At 41.1% G+C, this 16,826-nt stretch overlaps 1 protein-coding gene across 1 annotated transcript in view; it reads right to left on the reverse strand.

The window, feature by feature from the left end:
- UTRN (utrophin) overlaps positions 1-16,826 on the reverse strand; it is a 369,401-nt gene that overhangs the window by 352,212 nt on the left and 363 nt on the right. The gene's annotated exons all lie outside the window — the stretch shown is intronic.

Here is a 16,826-nt window from a genome sequence, read left to right on the forward strand (position 1 = left end):
CTTTGTCTACACTATGGTGCTAATTCACCATGTAAATACTCAAAGATATTCCTGAGTAACAAGGGAACACTCTTCTGCAGCTACACAGCCACATCTATGCTTAGCTCACTGCACTAATTCTCTGCCCTAGGATGGAAATGAGAGGTCAGGTTCTACAAATTTTCCTGAGAATTGAACAAAATTGCACTAAAACAAGAAAAAAAAAAAAATCCCAAGACAAGAATGTGATGTTGGTCTCCTGAGGACACTTTTATGCCATGTTATTTAGCTGCCTGGAGTAAAATTTTCTCTGCAGATAGAGCATAAAGCTCCATTGGCCTCCTGGTTCCACATTTTTTACCAATGAATCTGAAGACAGACCTGAAAAAAATCAAGTCACAATGAGTTTCTATGTAAACAGCTGCAAGGAGACAGATGGAAAGGCAACCACCTATACTTCAAGAACCCATCAAATACTAACAAAACACCAAAAGACCATCACAAAAGCTTAGGAGGTGATGTCCCAGCTAAGGAGGGAAGCTAAACAAGGCTAAAGATAGCCATCAACATCTTCCAAGTCAAGCACTATACACACATCAGCTCAAAGCTAGAATAAGTTTGGGAACTGAAAGGCTTCCTTTACACTAAAGGCAGTCTGGGACACAGGGGTAAGCATGAAGGAAAAATACGTAAGATCTGACGCTGTTTTGTTCATAATTTTTATTCATTGTCAAGAGGCAAATCACCTTAGAGATTAAAAACCAAAGAACCAAAGGCCAAGGAGATATTTCTGCACCACTATTTCAACAGTTTTAAGTTAAATATATTTTCCTTGAGAATGACATTTTAAAAGCAGTCTCTTGCAGCTATATATATTTTTTCTTACTTGAAAAAGAATTTTAAAAAAAATCACCTTTTCCAAAATTAAATATGTGGTTATTTATATTCAATTTAGTTGTTTATTCTACAGAAGGAAATTTGAAACAGGATTTTAAGAAAGCTGAGAGGACTTGTTTAAGTTCTGCTTATCATGAAAAAGACAAATTATAATCATTGGATTAGCTCTTGTAAGTTTTTTGCTAAGAAAAATCCACTCACCTTTTATTAATACACCACCCTTTAGTACTGAGATATAATTAAACCTGCTTGCACTATTTTTGCAGTGGAATGGTAGAACAGCAGGTTACACGTCTATGCTACCAATATTTAAACAAACAGCAGATAATAATTTGTAATAAATGACTCTGGAAGACATGACCTGTCTGACCCACCACTCCTCAGCTGTATTCTCATTGTCCCAGGTCCTGTAGAAGGGGCTAGAAAAAAACCGTCTAAAGATTGTTAAGGAAGGGAATCTGTATACAATAAAAACTGCAGCTTGTCCCCCTTGATGAAGATAGTCAAAGGATGCCTTAGTTTAAAAACAGTAATTTCACCAGAAATTTTTACCTCGTTCCTGTATTGTGCGTTAACTGAATACTCATATGTAGAAATAGAAGTCTGTGAAATAGGTTTTATAACTCTTAACTATAACCACCATACGCAGAAAGGGCAAACTATGTTATATGCCAATTCACACTGAAACTAGATTTTACAATTTGCCAGACTTTCAAAAAAGGCTTTTGTAATCACTTGCAGATTCCAAACTGTAGCAGAGTTCAATTTACTCATACAAAACAGAGAGGAATAAAAAGGGGAAAAAGAATAACCTCTATTAAGTACTCCACAATAGAGACACAAAGCAGATAAAATGACAGGTCCCACACAATTGACACACATTATTTTTTTCCCCACTTACACCACATGGCATCGCAGATAGTACATCCAGATCATAATCCACCCCAACAACCACAGGTTCTCACCAAGATCAAACATAATTAATTCAATTGCTTTTTAAAGACTTCCAGTAACATTAGTTATCATAATTACAATTCATCTACTCTGTCAGCTGATAACCTTTCGGCTCTGCTAAATCTGGGAGAGCCAAGAATGTATTATTTCCTTTCCTTCATCGTACTGCAAATGAGAGTTGAGCACCAAATGTCTACAGCCTCTTTACATTTTTCTGGCAGCACAAGAGGTTCTTAACAGGATAGCAAGTTAAGGTCCTATTCAAGTGCTGGAACAGTATGAAAGGAGCCTTATTGCAAATGAGAATGCCAGGCAGACATAATATCTTGTAAAGAACAAAACCCCTTTTTCTCCCTTCTGTCCTCAAATCTCTAGGAGGACAAAAACAATTGTGTGCATTTTGATATAAAGGGAAAAAGCATATCAGTTTAGTGCATATAAGGACCCAAATCCATCAGAAGACAGAATTTTCAAACTGTAAGAGAAAAATTTAAAGAGCTACAATTCATTTCACAATTTCTCTCCTCCTTCCCATACCCACGTGAATTTTGTAAAATACTTTCAGAATCAGGCTGCACTAGTTCTAGGCAACAAACTTCTATTTCAGATGAACACTATGCTACTTTAACATCTTTCAACAGCAAAGCATATCAGAAGAACTTGTGTTCTTTAACCCCTTCGTTCTCCTAGGCAGCAACTGAACATTAGATTTTCATGTATTTTTATTATATGGGGACACAGGCATAAGTTAAAGCCAGAGACTGAAGGGCCAAAATAAGAAGCTACTAAAAAAGGTGTCAAGAACTAGCATGAAAAATAAAAAATAAAGAAAAATAATAAAATAACTAAAACCTTTCTAAGCAGTCTTCATTTCTCTCAGTCAAGTTACCTAAACATTATATGGACATAGTCCATTTTCACTACCTGTCTAATGGCTCCTACTTCACCCCAGCTCTCCCACCCAACAGAAACAGGGCCATGCTGTGAAGGAAAGGACACATCAGGACTTCCAAGGCAACAACTGGCAGCAAATTCCAAGCTTTTATTTTTTCTTCCCAAATCAAACCAAAACCAAAATCCTCATGCAAGTATGATTTCCAACATTAATTATTTCTTCCTAGCCAGCTGCAGCAGCAAGGTTCGTGGTGGATCCTATTTTCTCCAAAAGCTGTTGAACAGATTTGGACTAGTTCAGAAAAGATTTCACTGTCAGCCACAGACTTAATTCAAAACTAAGCTTAATCACCTAAACTAAGGCCACTGAATCATATATGGATGAATACAACAGCACAAGACCTCTTCAATATCATATTGGGAAGAAACAGAGAGTAAAAGCAACAACAGATCAGGGTTTCTGAGTCAATTAACCGCTTTCATGCCAATTCTCTCAGTGCTAAAGGCAGTCTACCAGGCAACGGACAAAGAAACCACTACCTCACATGCAGTATTTTGCCCAGAACACCACAAATACATTGGCATTAGATTATGTTCTCTATTCATAAAGCCACAAACTGTAGAATCCACCAGGTTATATGCACCAATTCCTCTTCTCCTGTTCCTGTTGAAGAAAATTTATTCTGCCTCAGAAATGGGCATTAAAGGCTAGAGTGATCCCTGACCTAACCCAGTAACCCCTAATTTAGGCATAGCATCAAATGAACCAGTGAGAGACAAGTTTCAAAAGCAACATTAAGGTAGCTGCAAGAAGCAGGAGCTACGGCAATGTAAAAGTGCCCTGGAGCAGAAGTACCACACATTCCTCTGCTGGGTAGGTACCTTCCTCAGCTGCACTTACTGACATAAGGCACATCACACATGATTCATGTGGGAATTTAGGAGCCCCAGATAACAGCAAACTCACCCAGAAAGTCACCGAGAAACAGACATTAACCACGCCAACCACCACACGCTGCATCATTCACTTCACATGATTGACTATACCATGTGAATGAATGTAAAGCAGAGATCAGAAAATGAGGAGACATTTGACCAGGATAATCCTGCATAATGAGCCTACAAGCACACTTGCTGCCTCAGTGCCACATGCCAAAGCACCACCAGCACCCACTGATAGTACCAGACAAACTGAGGGAACAGCTCTCCAAACATACCCCCTTATTTCCTCCATGCAAACATGGACTCTAGGATCCATTATTATCTATGTGGTGACAAAATCCCCGTCTATACACAGCCCTAAACTCCCCTTCTTTTTAAACATCTCATTTATTTGGACTCTGACACGAACATAAATTTCAGGATCATTATCTTATCTCAGGTAAATGACTACAGCAATTAAATCCCTCTTTCTCCTGCAGTGGGAAACATTTATCAGAAATGTCTCAGTGAACAGGCCAGCTCCCCTTGCAATACAAAAGCTGTTTATCATGGTAACTCTACATTCTTGCAACCACAAACAGGGGTGGTGGCTGGATGGCTGCCCATACCAGCAACAGAAGGGTTTAGTTTGGTCATTCTATTTTTGGGAAGGAAAATGAGAGCAATGGTCCTTTTCACTAGCTCTTGATTAATGACCTTCAATGTCTTTCTCCTGGAAAAAAACATCAAGGCTCACTACAAGCCTGCTCTCCGGCTTTGACGAGCATCTTTCTGCACCAAGTTTTGGTACTGATGTCTCAGTGTCAGCTGCAGCAGACGGACAAGCTGAACTTTGTTTTTTGGCCTTCACCCTCAGTTATGGTCATCAAGCAGTACATCTCTAGTGCAGAAATATGAAACAAATGCTCTGCCCCAAAACATGCTGAGGTTTGTCTGACTTACTAAGATAGGCCTTCAATTCTCTCTGTCCCCCTCACACTCTTCCTGGCACATGTTCTCTTGATGCAATGTCAGGAATGGGCCAGATCTCACCTTTCACTGTGGCCTGATGCTTGGGGTAATGGTCAGTGGTTTGAACCCTTTGAAAATTTGAACTGGCATTTCAAGAGTGACAAGGCACAAAGGCTCTAATTAAGGCACAATTACAGGAAAGACGGGCACCACCCCAAACTTCACCCCCTTCATCATGACTGTGTTTTGGAAAGTGACCACTGCACACTTCTCACTGTGCTGGACAGCTGAGGCCCCAGGCACAGCACGGAAGCAGAGAGCTACACAGGCTTCAGCTGGCAGAGAGCCCTCACAGCTCTCTCCAGCCATGCAGCATTTCATAGAATGGTTTGGGTTGGAAGGGACCTTAAAGATCACCCATTTCCAACCCCTTGCCATGGGCAGGGACACCTTCTACTAGACCAGGATGCTCAAAGCTCCATCCAGCCTAGCCTTGAACACCGCTAGGGATGGGGCAGCCACAGCTTCGCTTGACAACCTGCTCCAGTGTTTCAACACCCTCGTAGTGGGGATTTTTTTTCCTAATACCTAATCTAAACCTACCTTCTTTCAGATTAAAGCCATTGCTCCTTGCCCTGTCACTACATGCCCTTGTAAAATGTCCCTCTCCAGGTTTCTTGCAGACACCCCGTAGGTACTGGAAGACCTTACAGACCTTCTGCACCAGCACCCACTGAGCAAACTGCTCAGTGACTTCAGCAATAAACTGTAACTGTTCAATTAAGCTTTTGAGAAAGATGCATTACAGTGTCTAGTCCCTTTGTAGACAGCTAAGCTCTCTTCCAACTGCTCTGGTACACGAAGCCCCTGAGTTTCTCATCAGTAGTTACTACCTTCAGCTTACCTTTCACTGTCCTCTCTGCACAAATATTCCCATAAGTATCCGCAAACAACCCTGTCTTCACTGGAGTTATCCTCTGTGAAGATGATCTAGACCAGCAGCTAAATCCTCAAGGAATCTTTTTTTCCTTCCCTGCTAGGTCAGGGAGGTGACAGAGTCCAACAGGAAAAAAGCATTAAGATATTTTCCACCTGTTTCACTAGATCTTTAGGATGTCTCAAACTCCCCTCTGTTCACAGCATAAGGGAGATGCTGCCTGAAAAACAGGAGCATAGGGGGATCCAGGTGTCAGCACACAGCACTACTGCAAGCTAGGACACGTCCCAGCACTGACACATTCGTCCTTCTATCATTCCCTCATACTGGGATGACACAAGGAAGGAAAAAAGCCTCTCTAGCTCTTCTGCTCTTCTCTCAACACACTGTGGGGCACACACTGAGGCAGTCACCTCAGTCTTCCTCCAACTGGAAGAAAAACCATGAATCTGAAGAAGATCAAGTAAGAACTTCAGCTGAGTAAGAGTGTGTGCATACATACACACACAAAGAAAGATAAAAAGAGCAACTGCTGGGAAGAACGGAAGTATATTTCTTCAGAAAGCAAGGTTTGGGGCTTTTTAGTTTATTTTGGGTGATTATTTTTAACTGCATAACATGTTCAGAAAGCATTATCATCATATTTGGAATTGAACAGGACATCTATTTTTAAATATTATTTATTCAGTCACAAGTCATCCCTGGAAACAAGACAAATGATAATAAAATCAATGCCATACACAATCACAAAGTCGCCCTGGCTGCAAATTAGCGGTTGGCCATTCTATATTGTCATCATGTTTTACACGAATCTCTGGTTTGTGTGTGCCACACCACCTTTCCTATGTAAAACAGACTGTATCTCATTTCAGTCAAGATCCTACATTTTAACTCCAGTTACTCCAAAGCATCTTCTTTCAATCCCAATTTCTGCCAGCCCAACCAGGTGCATGCATCAAGGCAAGTTTATACACTCGGGCAGAGAGCAGACTATCATATCATATGTTTATAACATGAAGGCTCAAATTGAAAGCTATAAATACCCCAATCTCACAACTGACAGCAAACCAGCATTAGTGCTACCAGGAGATGGATGAGTGGAAATTTTTCTTCTTTCCAGTACATGCTCTTCCAATTTCGTCTTTCTGTTCTGGGGGCTGCTTGGTTATAGTGTGTGACACACGAAGGTACTTGTTACCACCGAGACTCTCCCCACTTGATGCCTCAGTCAGGCCAGACGACAGGATCTCACCTTCCCCACTGCACACCTGGCTTTAACTTTACTATTTCTCCAAAAGGGAATATGACTCCCAAACTGGCCATCAAGAGATAATCACCCCCCAAAAGCAACCCATTTCATGAGACCAGCTACTGTTCTTTCCTCCCATTGCGTTCTCTTATGTAAGGAAGCAAAACTGTTTGAATGAATGCAACTTCCTTTCTTTATAGATATGGTACCCTATGACACACAAAGAGCTATATCACACCGAACCACATGTGTGCCCTGCTCAAGATTAACTGATCTTTTAAAAGAGAGGCTCTGAGGATTTTCAATTAGGAAGACTGCTTGTTTGTGTCGAGGGGTTTGGTTTGTTGTTTTTATATTGCTTTGTTTGGTTGAGGTTTTTTGGGGGGAAGAGGGGAGATTGCTTTTTCCTCTCTGCATTTTCTTCATGGGGAGGAACACACCCAATACCGTTAGTCACTATGTAAGCAAAATAGCTACTATCCTTCCTGAATGGTGAAATATTTAACACTGCCTGCTGAGAAGAGGAGGTTATTACCATACAGTGACAGAAAACCTGCTCCAGCAGATTGCAGGTAGAGGAGAAAGCCTCAGAAAAGTCAGGAAATTCTTAGATTGGAAAGACCTGGAAAGGCGAACAGCCTTCATGACCTAGTACAGAAATTATTTCCCTTCTTAAAAGAAACATGAACAACAAGATACAAATTACATGAAATTAATTAGCCTCAAGTTTCATAAAATTTTAGGAACCACTTACTTCATTACAGCCTAAATGTAAACCTTTCTAAACAGCTGCTTCATAAAAAGGCAAATAAATGAATCTAAAATTAGGGTTTTTTCTTAGGCCTTGCTTCTCTGGAGGAGGGTCTACATAAAGACCCCCGGCATCATTCCTGAGACCTCCTAGCAGGTTCTCATGCTCCCTCCTGCCATGCACACATGGATGTGTAAGAAAGATGCAGAGAGTGCGTTAATCCTTTTGGCATAAAAAGGCATTTTTATGAGCTCTGAAGAGGTGTCATTCATAGAAAGGCTCTGCTGGAGGGCTGAGAAGTAGCAGACACCACTGTGGCAGACACCCCTGTGTCTCAACGGCTCTCTTAAGTCTCAACTGATCCTAGTTTTCTTTGGATCAGAAAGGGAAAAGAAAAACACCTACATGGAAACATGCCTCAGACTGATGCCATCAGTTTCCCTATACCCATAAATAGAAATGAAAAGTTTTTTCAGCAATGGTATGATGCACCCAGGCATTTTGCTAGTTGGAAGCAAGAAGCTTTTTGCAAGAGCTGGGGTGTATTTGCTAAAACTGCACCTCCAGTCAATCTTTTTCATTTATTGCTCTTCACCAGGTGCAAAAGAAAGAGGGAAAGAGGAATCTCGTGAAGCAGTAGTGCAGAACATCAGATGAAGAGCCTGGCATCTGCAGAGACTTTGTAAAGCACCTCACTAAAGTTAAGGGTAGTAGAGACAGTTTTCAATCTCCTTTCCTTTAATGCTGCTTTTCATGTAAACAAGAAGGAATCTGTTAGCATTCAGAGGGCAAATAATGAACTTGAATCGGGTTTCAATAGCCTTCAAAAATACACAGGGTGGTATGACATTTGTGACAACAGGCACAACCCTATTTGAATTCTTCCTTCCCCCTTCTTCTGTCCAATTTTGGACATGCTAGTTATGCACATCAGTATAAAAGCCACTTCCAAATTAATACAATGGTCAATGTTTTACTTATCCTATCAAGATAGCAACATAATCTTCCAAAAGTATGTTTCAAGGCTTTAATAAATTATCAAATGTCCAGCGAAACCAGAACAGTGGGTTGGGGTGAGGGAGGGGGTTGGGTGACTTTTTTAAGTGTCCTTTTGTCCTGAATTCAAACAACAATGAATAATGCTCAAGTTGGGGGCGGGGGAGAAACAAGCCTTTTGTGCTCTCCTGCGGCACCTAGGAAACAGTAAGAGGCAGTAGCACAGAGTCCCAGGGATGCCACTGGGCTTTTGGGCCACAGCCTGCTAGGGACGTGCAGGAGCCTGCAGCACTTGCTCCCGCGCTCAGTACAAGAGGGAGAAATGGCATCCCTGCCCCCGAGTACCCAAGCACTGATGAGTTTGACACTCCACCAGACAGACCATTCCTCTGCACAGATGATAAAGTGTTTAAACATGTTCTTAGCAGAAATACCAGAGTGAATACTTCACATCTACTGTGACCTTTAATAACTCAGATTAAATTTAATAAACTGTATTCCAAATGAAGTATATTAAACTAAATAAAAATTGATTTAATTAAAAAAAGAAAAAAAAAAAAAGCTCAGTAAACCACACCAGCAAGCTCTAAATTGGGCACTACAGCAAAGTCCAAGAGAAAAATTCCTGAGCCCAGAGGAAAAGCATTCAGAGATTATGCACCACTATCCCAGAGAGAGCAAAACTATAACCAGAAGGACACCACCAGACTTTCAACTTCCACAAAGTCTTTTTCTCAAGAAAGAGGCAAGCGTTAACACAATGTGTTCCCACGAATTTCCAGGAGAAGCCTCATCCAAGAACAAGATGTACATGTAGAAACCAGAAAGAGAGCAATGAACTCTCTCTGGGAATGATTTATGCTGACCGTAGCTGGTCATCACTATTAAGTTATAACAGAAGTGAAAACCTAGAAAGAGGGAATAGAAAGGTCTGTTGGCATTGAAATACTACTTTATTCTCTTCTCTTAACACAATCGTCTTTTATAATACAGCTATTAAAATAGCATAGAAACCAAAAGGCTTCACTATTCCCAGCAAGCTCCCATAAAATGTTTGAATAAATCTCCGTTTGTTATTCAGGCACAGACTACTCTTCTTTGCTCATCCAGGACAGTATGGTAAATTAACAACAACAATAAAACCTAGAAAAACATTTCAGAACATCTCCACCACACCACTATTCTCTGGTCAATAACTTATAACATTTTAGGAACATATTCCACCTTTGGTCCTCTGCCATGATCTAAATTAAGAGGGGAGAAAAAAAAACACATTTGATGCTAGGCAGTAAAAGCAGAGTACAAAGGAACTAACTGAAGTTATTTGTGGAATGAGTTACATAGATCCATCAAAGCATGTTCTTTCACAGCTTAAGTGCATGTTTCTCCACAACTAAATGCGTAAACCAGCAAGTGTCCTTCTGTGTTTTCTAATTCCTCTACAATGTCTCCAAAGAGGTTTTGGATGGTGGGTCCTCCTGGGTTTCCACAAGGTGAGGGGAAAAGGTGTTGAAATTGCCTTCATTACCAATAATTTATGCTTAAAAGTATTGCTGCACATTCCCTATATTGATTAGCAAAATAAACTTCAGGATACGTATCTTATCTGTCATGTAGCCATACCTTTTCCTACCAGCATGTAAGCAGTGTTTCTGAGACAGAAGTTGGTCTTTGACTGAAACATGCAGTCAGCATATTTTCCACCAGCTAAAGACTCAGCAGCTCTTCATCCATCAGGAGAACCCACATCTGAAAAAAGGCTAGGCTGTTAGGGAATGCTTCTCTAGCACAGGAACTGCCTCATTACAAGAGAACTCCCAATGAAGCTAGGCAATGCTCAAGTTATTCCCCTCCAGCATCTCAACATGTTTAATGCATCTGTCCTGTGTACTCAACAGATGAATGAACATATAAAAATGCAAATTATTAAAGAGTGAACGGGTTTCTGCACATAAGAAACCTTCAGAAGAAGGTCACTGCCATGGTTGTAGATGGGTCCCCATTGATAACCGAGGCTCATTGTCGATTGATGAGGCTCACCTCCAGAGCTGGCCAGAGAGTCAGAGGGAAGATGCAGCCCATAACACACACAGGCAGAAGGAATTGTGACTACCCGCATCCTCCCTTTTACAGCCAACCATGTTGCAGCAGCCTCCCCACTGACAACCAGTGCTCAGTCCAGCCTGCACAGGCACCATCCACAGCCACGTCAGAGCCTCCTGGCTGCTTGGATGTGTACCTGGAGTCATAGCCAGTGACTCTGTACCAGCCCTAGCCCACTGGTCCCACAGATAAGCAGCTACAAAACTTAAGTACAAGTGTCTGTACTTTTGGTTCAGGTTTGTTTTGGATTGTTTGCTCCACTTAGGCCTGAGCCCAACTCACATCATAATCAAAGTAAGTTTTCTCCACAGGCAGTATCAGGTGGCATGGATGTCATAGAATCATAGAATAGTTAGGGTTGGAAAGGACCTTAAGATCATCAAGTTCCAACTCCCCAGCCATGGGCAGGGACACCTCGCTCTAAACCATATCACCCAAGGCCTCATCCAACCTGGCCTTGAACACTGCCAGGGATGGAGCATTCACAACAAGAGGCTCAAAGACATAATATCCTAATAAATAAATAAATGGCAGTTTCTGATGACTCCTTGATGGCAGATGCTTCCCTGACTTTGCAGCTGTGTATATTTTCAGGTCAGCAGTTTCTTGTCTCATTTCCAAAACTACAGCTTGCAGGAGTTGTATCGCTGTCTTCTATCGAACCTACAGATGCCAGAGGGCTCTTCTATTTTCTTAGGCTGTTATTTTTGTTGCTACCTTTAAAACTCCCAGCTTTCGTCTGAGGATACACTGTCACTTTCTGAAATTACAGCTCAGCTTGCTTCCCCATTCCATTCCAGAAACACATGGTGGGGGGGAAGACATGAAACAGACTTCTGACAAAGTATGGAGCCCTAAAACTTATTATTTCACCAGCACAGTAAAAAGTCAGACAATGCAACTCCTCCCTCCCACCTCACAATGTTTAAACCCTGTTATTCATTCTTCAGACTGCTATTAAGGCATTCAAATAAACACAGCTCTCCCCAGTTTCACGCTAGGAGCATCTCGGCTCCCAGGATGGGTGGGAACCACTGCACTCTTCTAATTGTGCATTTTCCTTTGAAGGAGGGATACTGTACAACACAGGAAAAGCAGATCATGCAGGCTCTAAGCACAGCAGTCCATTGCTGCTACCTGGCAGTGGAGCAGCTATACTGGCCTGAAGCAACACAAGCTCATCTCAAGCCCACGTGCTCTTCCCCTTCACCCTTCCACACCCAGTCCATCGCTCCACTTCACTCACATTTGAAAGATTTTAATAACAATACTGCACTACTCTTCCCTGCTCACAAGAGCACACACCATGGACAAGTGATGCTGCCAGGAGGAATAGTCGAGATGGGGAAAATTAGGAGCAGTTACCAAGAGATGTTACAACAGCATAGCTAATTGTCTGCTAAACTGCCCAATGCTGTGAGATTGGAGAATTTCTTTGCACATGCGAATATTTTCACTATAATGTACAACAGTCTGCCTTCTTTCCCCAGTCTTAAGGGCTGAGAGAAGGAGACGAGCTTTAAAGAATGCTGGAGAAGGTAGAGCAAGAAACTTCCCATTGCTACTGATCTGCCCCTCACCTAGGCACCCCTTCTCCATGGGATTCTCATCCATGGAGAGTCCCACACCACCAGCAGCTGCCTCTCCCCAGCCCAGCTTTCAGATCTCTTTAGAAATACTTCAGACGCTACATGCAGTGCTTCACACAGCAGCTCTTGCCCAGGGTTATACCCTCATTTCCTGGCAGAGCATGTGCAAATCAATGGGCTGCTTTTATGGTTTTGCTTTTTTTTTTTCTCCTTCTTTTCCTCCCTGAGGAGCATGAATTTCTATTCCAAGGCAAAGTCGTGCTTCAAACACACGGAGCAGCATATGTTATTTCTTCACCTACCAATCAAGAGGCTAGAAGAAACCAGCCTGGTACTTATATATCTGCCATTTCATAAATGCTAGGCAATACCCTAGAACTGTCTTCATTGCAGCATCCAATCTGTCCCCAGCAGACAGCCCAAGAAAAGGAGGCGATACAAACGATGGAAAGAAGCCAGGCTACAGCAACCTAAAGGTTCAGTTTTGAAAAACAGACATTTTAGTGGCCAGAAATAAGGAGCAGCAGATTTGTCACTTGTTTTTCATACCTTGCCTGCACATACATCCCTGAAGAGTTCACGCAATGCAAAACTGGCTATGCCAACTCTGCACCTGCTTGACAGAATCCTAAGTATCTTCCTGCACCTGTAAGGACTTCCGGCCATCATTGCACGCTGATGGAGCCAAAGGGACAAATGAGAAGCAGCACATTCAGCCTGTAGTCACCCATCAACAAAAGGCACAACCATAGGAACTGGTTTCAAAGGCAACATGGGGCACTGTGTGGCAGGGAGATCCTGAAGCAAGCAGGCTGCTGGCCAAGCAAGCAGTGCTTCATAGGGACAGAGAGAGAGACAGCAGCAGAGGTTCCAGGAACGAGCCTTGCCCAAGAACTCCAAAAATAAGTTGCAATTTCTCAAAGCAGTCTTTCAGTCAAATATATTTAATGTAATTAAAAATGAAAGGTAGATGAGCAGAATTAAGTTCCCCTCAATTTAGACAGGAACTCGTATCTTAAAATGCACCAGAGGCGTAAAGTAATCTTCCAGAAATGTTTTTCCTGTCACATCTTACTGTTTAATTATATATTACCATTCCAAGCTAACATGACAGATTTTAAGTGAGTTTGTCTTTTTTCCATAATTAATCATAGCAAAGACTCATCTGTTCTTCAAGCCCAGTGATGACAGCACTGTTTTCACCACTGTAAGGCAATCATCCCACTGCATTCCTTCCTGAAAGCCACTGCAACAAGAAAAGCTCACCTATTTGCACAAGATGCTTTTCAAAGATATAAATGAGCTCCATATACATTAGTTCATACTTTAGGGAAGTAAAAAAGTGAAAGCTACTTTTCCACAGCAAGTAATCATACAGACACATAGGATAATAAGGCTAAATAAATGCTAATTATAAATATATAATCCCAACATAACTGCTCAGGAACAAGTAATCCTACCCCTTAAACATCAGACACTTGGAGCCATCAGCATCTGACACTGCTGCAGGAGGGAGGCACTTAGCTGTTCTCTGAACATAAGGCAGCCTCCCTTATAATTACCAAGGCCAAAAGTTATTTTAAAGGCAGCTTGGGTCACCACCATATTCTATTCTAAGTGCAGAAGATGCATCTTCAAAAATAACTTGTAGCTATGTGTAGATCAGTGCTAGCAAACTATCAAAGAAGAGCCACATCCAAAGTAGGAAAATAGGAAATGCTAATTGGACAACAGAAATAAGTCCTTCTTTTTTCAGTACCACAAGTCACAAACCTGGTATTACTGGACACACATACACGACTCTCTGGCTTTGGAAAAATTAAGCATTTATCACTTAGACCAGCTACAACATATGGCACATTCATAGAAAGTTTTCTTGCTGACTGCTCAAGGTAAAGGTATTTCCAACATAATCAATGATACACAGAGATCTCTGTTCAAAGTGTTTTATCCTTCATCCTCGCAGTCTGAACTCCCCAAAAGGAGGAAGTGAAAACTTGCTAAATTACTTCCCCCCCCCCCATCTGTGAAATCCTGTGACACACACATTCGGGGTTTGGTGGGGTTTCACTGTACAAGCAACAAATAGAAATCCAATGCACTGTTAACTGATTTTGATTGCTCTATGAAAAAGATATGATTTTTGGCAGCTCTCCTACATCCTTCACATGGTGTGCCGGTAGCTTCCCAATTACAGGTCATTACGAATAAGTTACACAGCTTTTTCTGCTCATAAAAACATGCATAGATGGGCATCACACTACCCTGAGCACACGTGAAACTTTGTATGTTTTATTACAGTCTTGTAAGACTAACTTTAGATCAAAGCTCAAGTTTTCAATAACTGTATTAACAGTGTCACTTCTATGGCTTTTTAGGTGCTTTCCAAAAGCAAGATAACTAAACCAGCAATGACCACAAAAAAGATAACATACTCAGTTTCACAGGCTGCTAGTGACTAAAGTTTACATTTGTATCCAAATATTTGGATACATTTTCCCTAGTGCCACTCTTCCTTAAGGCCTGACCTCCAAAAGAGAATTTCCTTCCAAGTTAAAACAAAATACAAGATTCAGTCGTGTATCTTAACCATCACTATCAGAAGATGAATGTTTTTAAATAGCCACAATATCCTGATAGCTTTGTGATCTGTTCCAAAAAGATGAAGAATATGTTGAAAAGGACACAAACAATCGCCCAGGAGAGCACAGAGAGGTGAGAGGGAAAGTTATCTTTATAGAGGACACTATACATTTCTCATTTCATTTACAACAATAGAGTCAACTCTATTTCAGTGTTCTTATATAAAAATGCTAAGGAAAAATATGCACTGAAAAAACATTATGACACACATTAATATTATGACATTAAATCACTAAAAGTGGGATTTGTATCTTACTTAAGAATAAGAATATTAAATGTGCATTTGCATGCTCTCTTTAATCAAAGTGTTAGAGAATTCCCAAATCACAGGTGCTAAATGCATAGAGCAGTGAGAAACAGAACAACAGCTCATTTTCAATGACAAAAGGAAGTGAAGATCCTAAACCTAGCCTGGTTCTGCTATCCAGAGCCTCAAAACCCAAACAGACCCCTCGCTACCGCAAGTACGAGTATGTTATAAGGTAGTCAGGCCTCTGCTGTACTCCAGTCACACTGTAAGGAACATCCCATGCTGGAAAAGTCTTCCCAAGAAAAAAAAACCCTAAACTCAGTTTTCCATTCTATCAAAATCAGCATTCTTTTTTCCAGATATCTAGGAAAAATGGAAGACTAGCTTGTAATATTTTTCCCAACTACCCTTTAATTTGCTGCCTTCTATACTTCAGGAAACTCCATCCCTTTCATTAGGAAATCCCTCCCACAGGTTTACTCATAAGGAATGGAACATCCAGATCCAAACCAGAGTATTATTTAGAAGAGATGAATTATTTAAGATCAATCTTCACATGCCATTTTTAATTCTATGTGCAAGTCTTTTAGCCTTGGGAGTATTAGAACATACATCATTTTCTCATTAACAGAGAAGAAGAAAGTTAAAGGGGTTGTAATGGGAGATTTACAATCGTCTGCCCTAACCAAAACAACAGAACTTACTGTACAATTTGTTCATCCAAGGAAAACCTCAAATACATCCATGTGTTCTCAGACATCCTATAAAACTGTAGTACTTGGGTGCATATATGCATACAAACTGTCTGCAAGCCACCCCAAAACTTGAAGCCCCCAGAGGTGGTGACTATACACTTGCAATTAAGTAAAGTTATGTCCAAAGGTTTCAAAATAACAGCAGAAAATGTAAACCAGCACTACAGAATTCAAGATGGAAAACCACAAGAATTCTGTTTCATAAACTGCACTTCCAGAAGTTGAGAAGACTGCCTCAAAAAGAGGAGGTCTAAGAAACAAACTATTCAGGCACCAGTGGGATCCAGATTCAAACCCACGTCCCACTTAATATGACATATCAGATCACCACCAACTGGAAAGCTACAGTTCTTAACGTATGGAACATTAAAAAAAAACACAGTTAGGCTTCCAGTATTGAAGGAAAATCTTTTGACAGCAGGAGCACTTTGCATTGAAGAGAGAAAAAAAGAGCCTTTGAGGCTAAAGAAGCGAGCATCCAGTTTCTGAATGCAGCACAGATTTCAACCAAGGTTTAAACAACTCACTTCTGCCCTCCAAAGTACTAAAATGAGGGTACCTCCTCACCCACCCCAGCATCCGCCTGAGCCTTGAACACTCAAATGTACAACAACCAAAAACACCCCCCATGTTTTTCCAATAACCTTTAGCTCCGTTACATGAACATTTTGCTAGAGGAAATGCCTGAGTGAGCAGCCTTAGACAACTGCTTTACATTAAGGAGGAAGCACGTTAATTTACTGCACGGGTACTACTGCAATATGCACTTTTAGGAGGTACAGTATTGCGGCCATGGTTGCCATTTTCAGCGCTTGAGAATAAACACAAAAGCTGCCAACTTTAGGTTGCATAAGAGCACTTTAAGAGCGTGGTTATTTACAAAAGTGAGGTAATTATAATGCAGGAGGTGGATCCCAAACAAACAGACTTGACTAA

The sequence above is a fragment of the Neopsephotus bourkii genome, unplaced genomic scaffold (genome assembly GCF_033783945.1).
Source record: "Neopsephotus bourkii isolate Nb327-2 ecotype Australia unplaced genomic scaffold, CSIRO-AGI_Nbou_v1 NB_1767, whole genome shotgun sequence".
In the NCBI taxonomy this organism is placed as follows: domain Eukaryota; kingdom Metazoa; phylum Chordata; class Aves; order Psittaciformes; family Psittacidae; genus Neopsephotus; species Neopsephotus bourkii.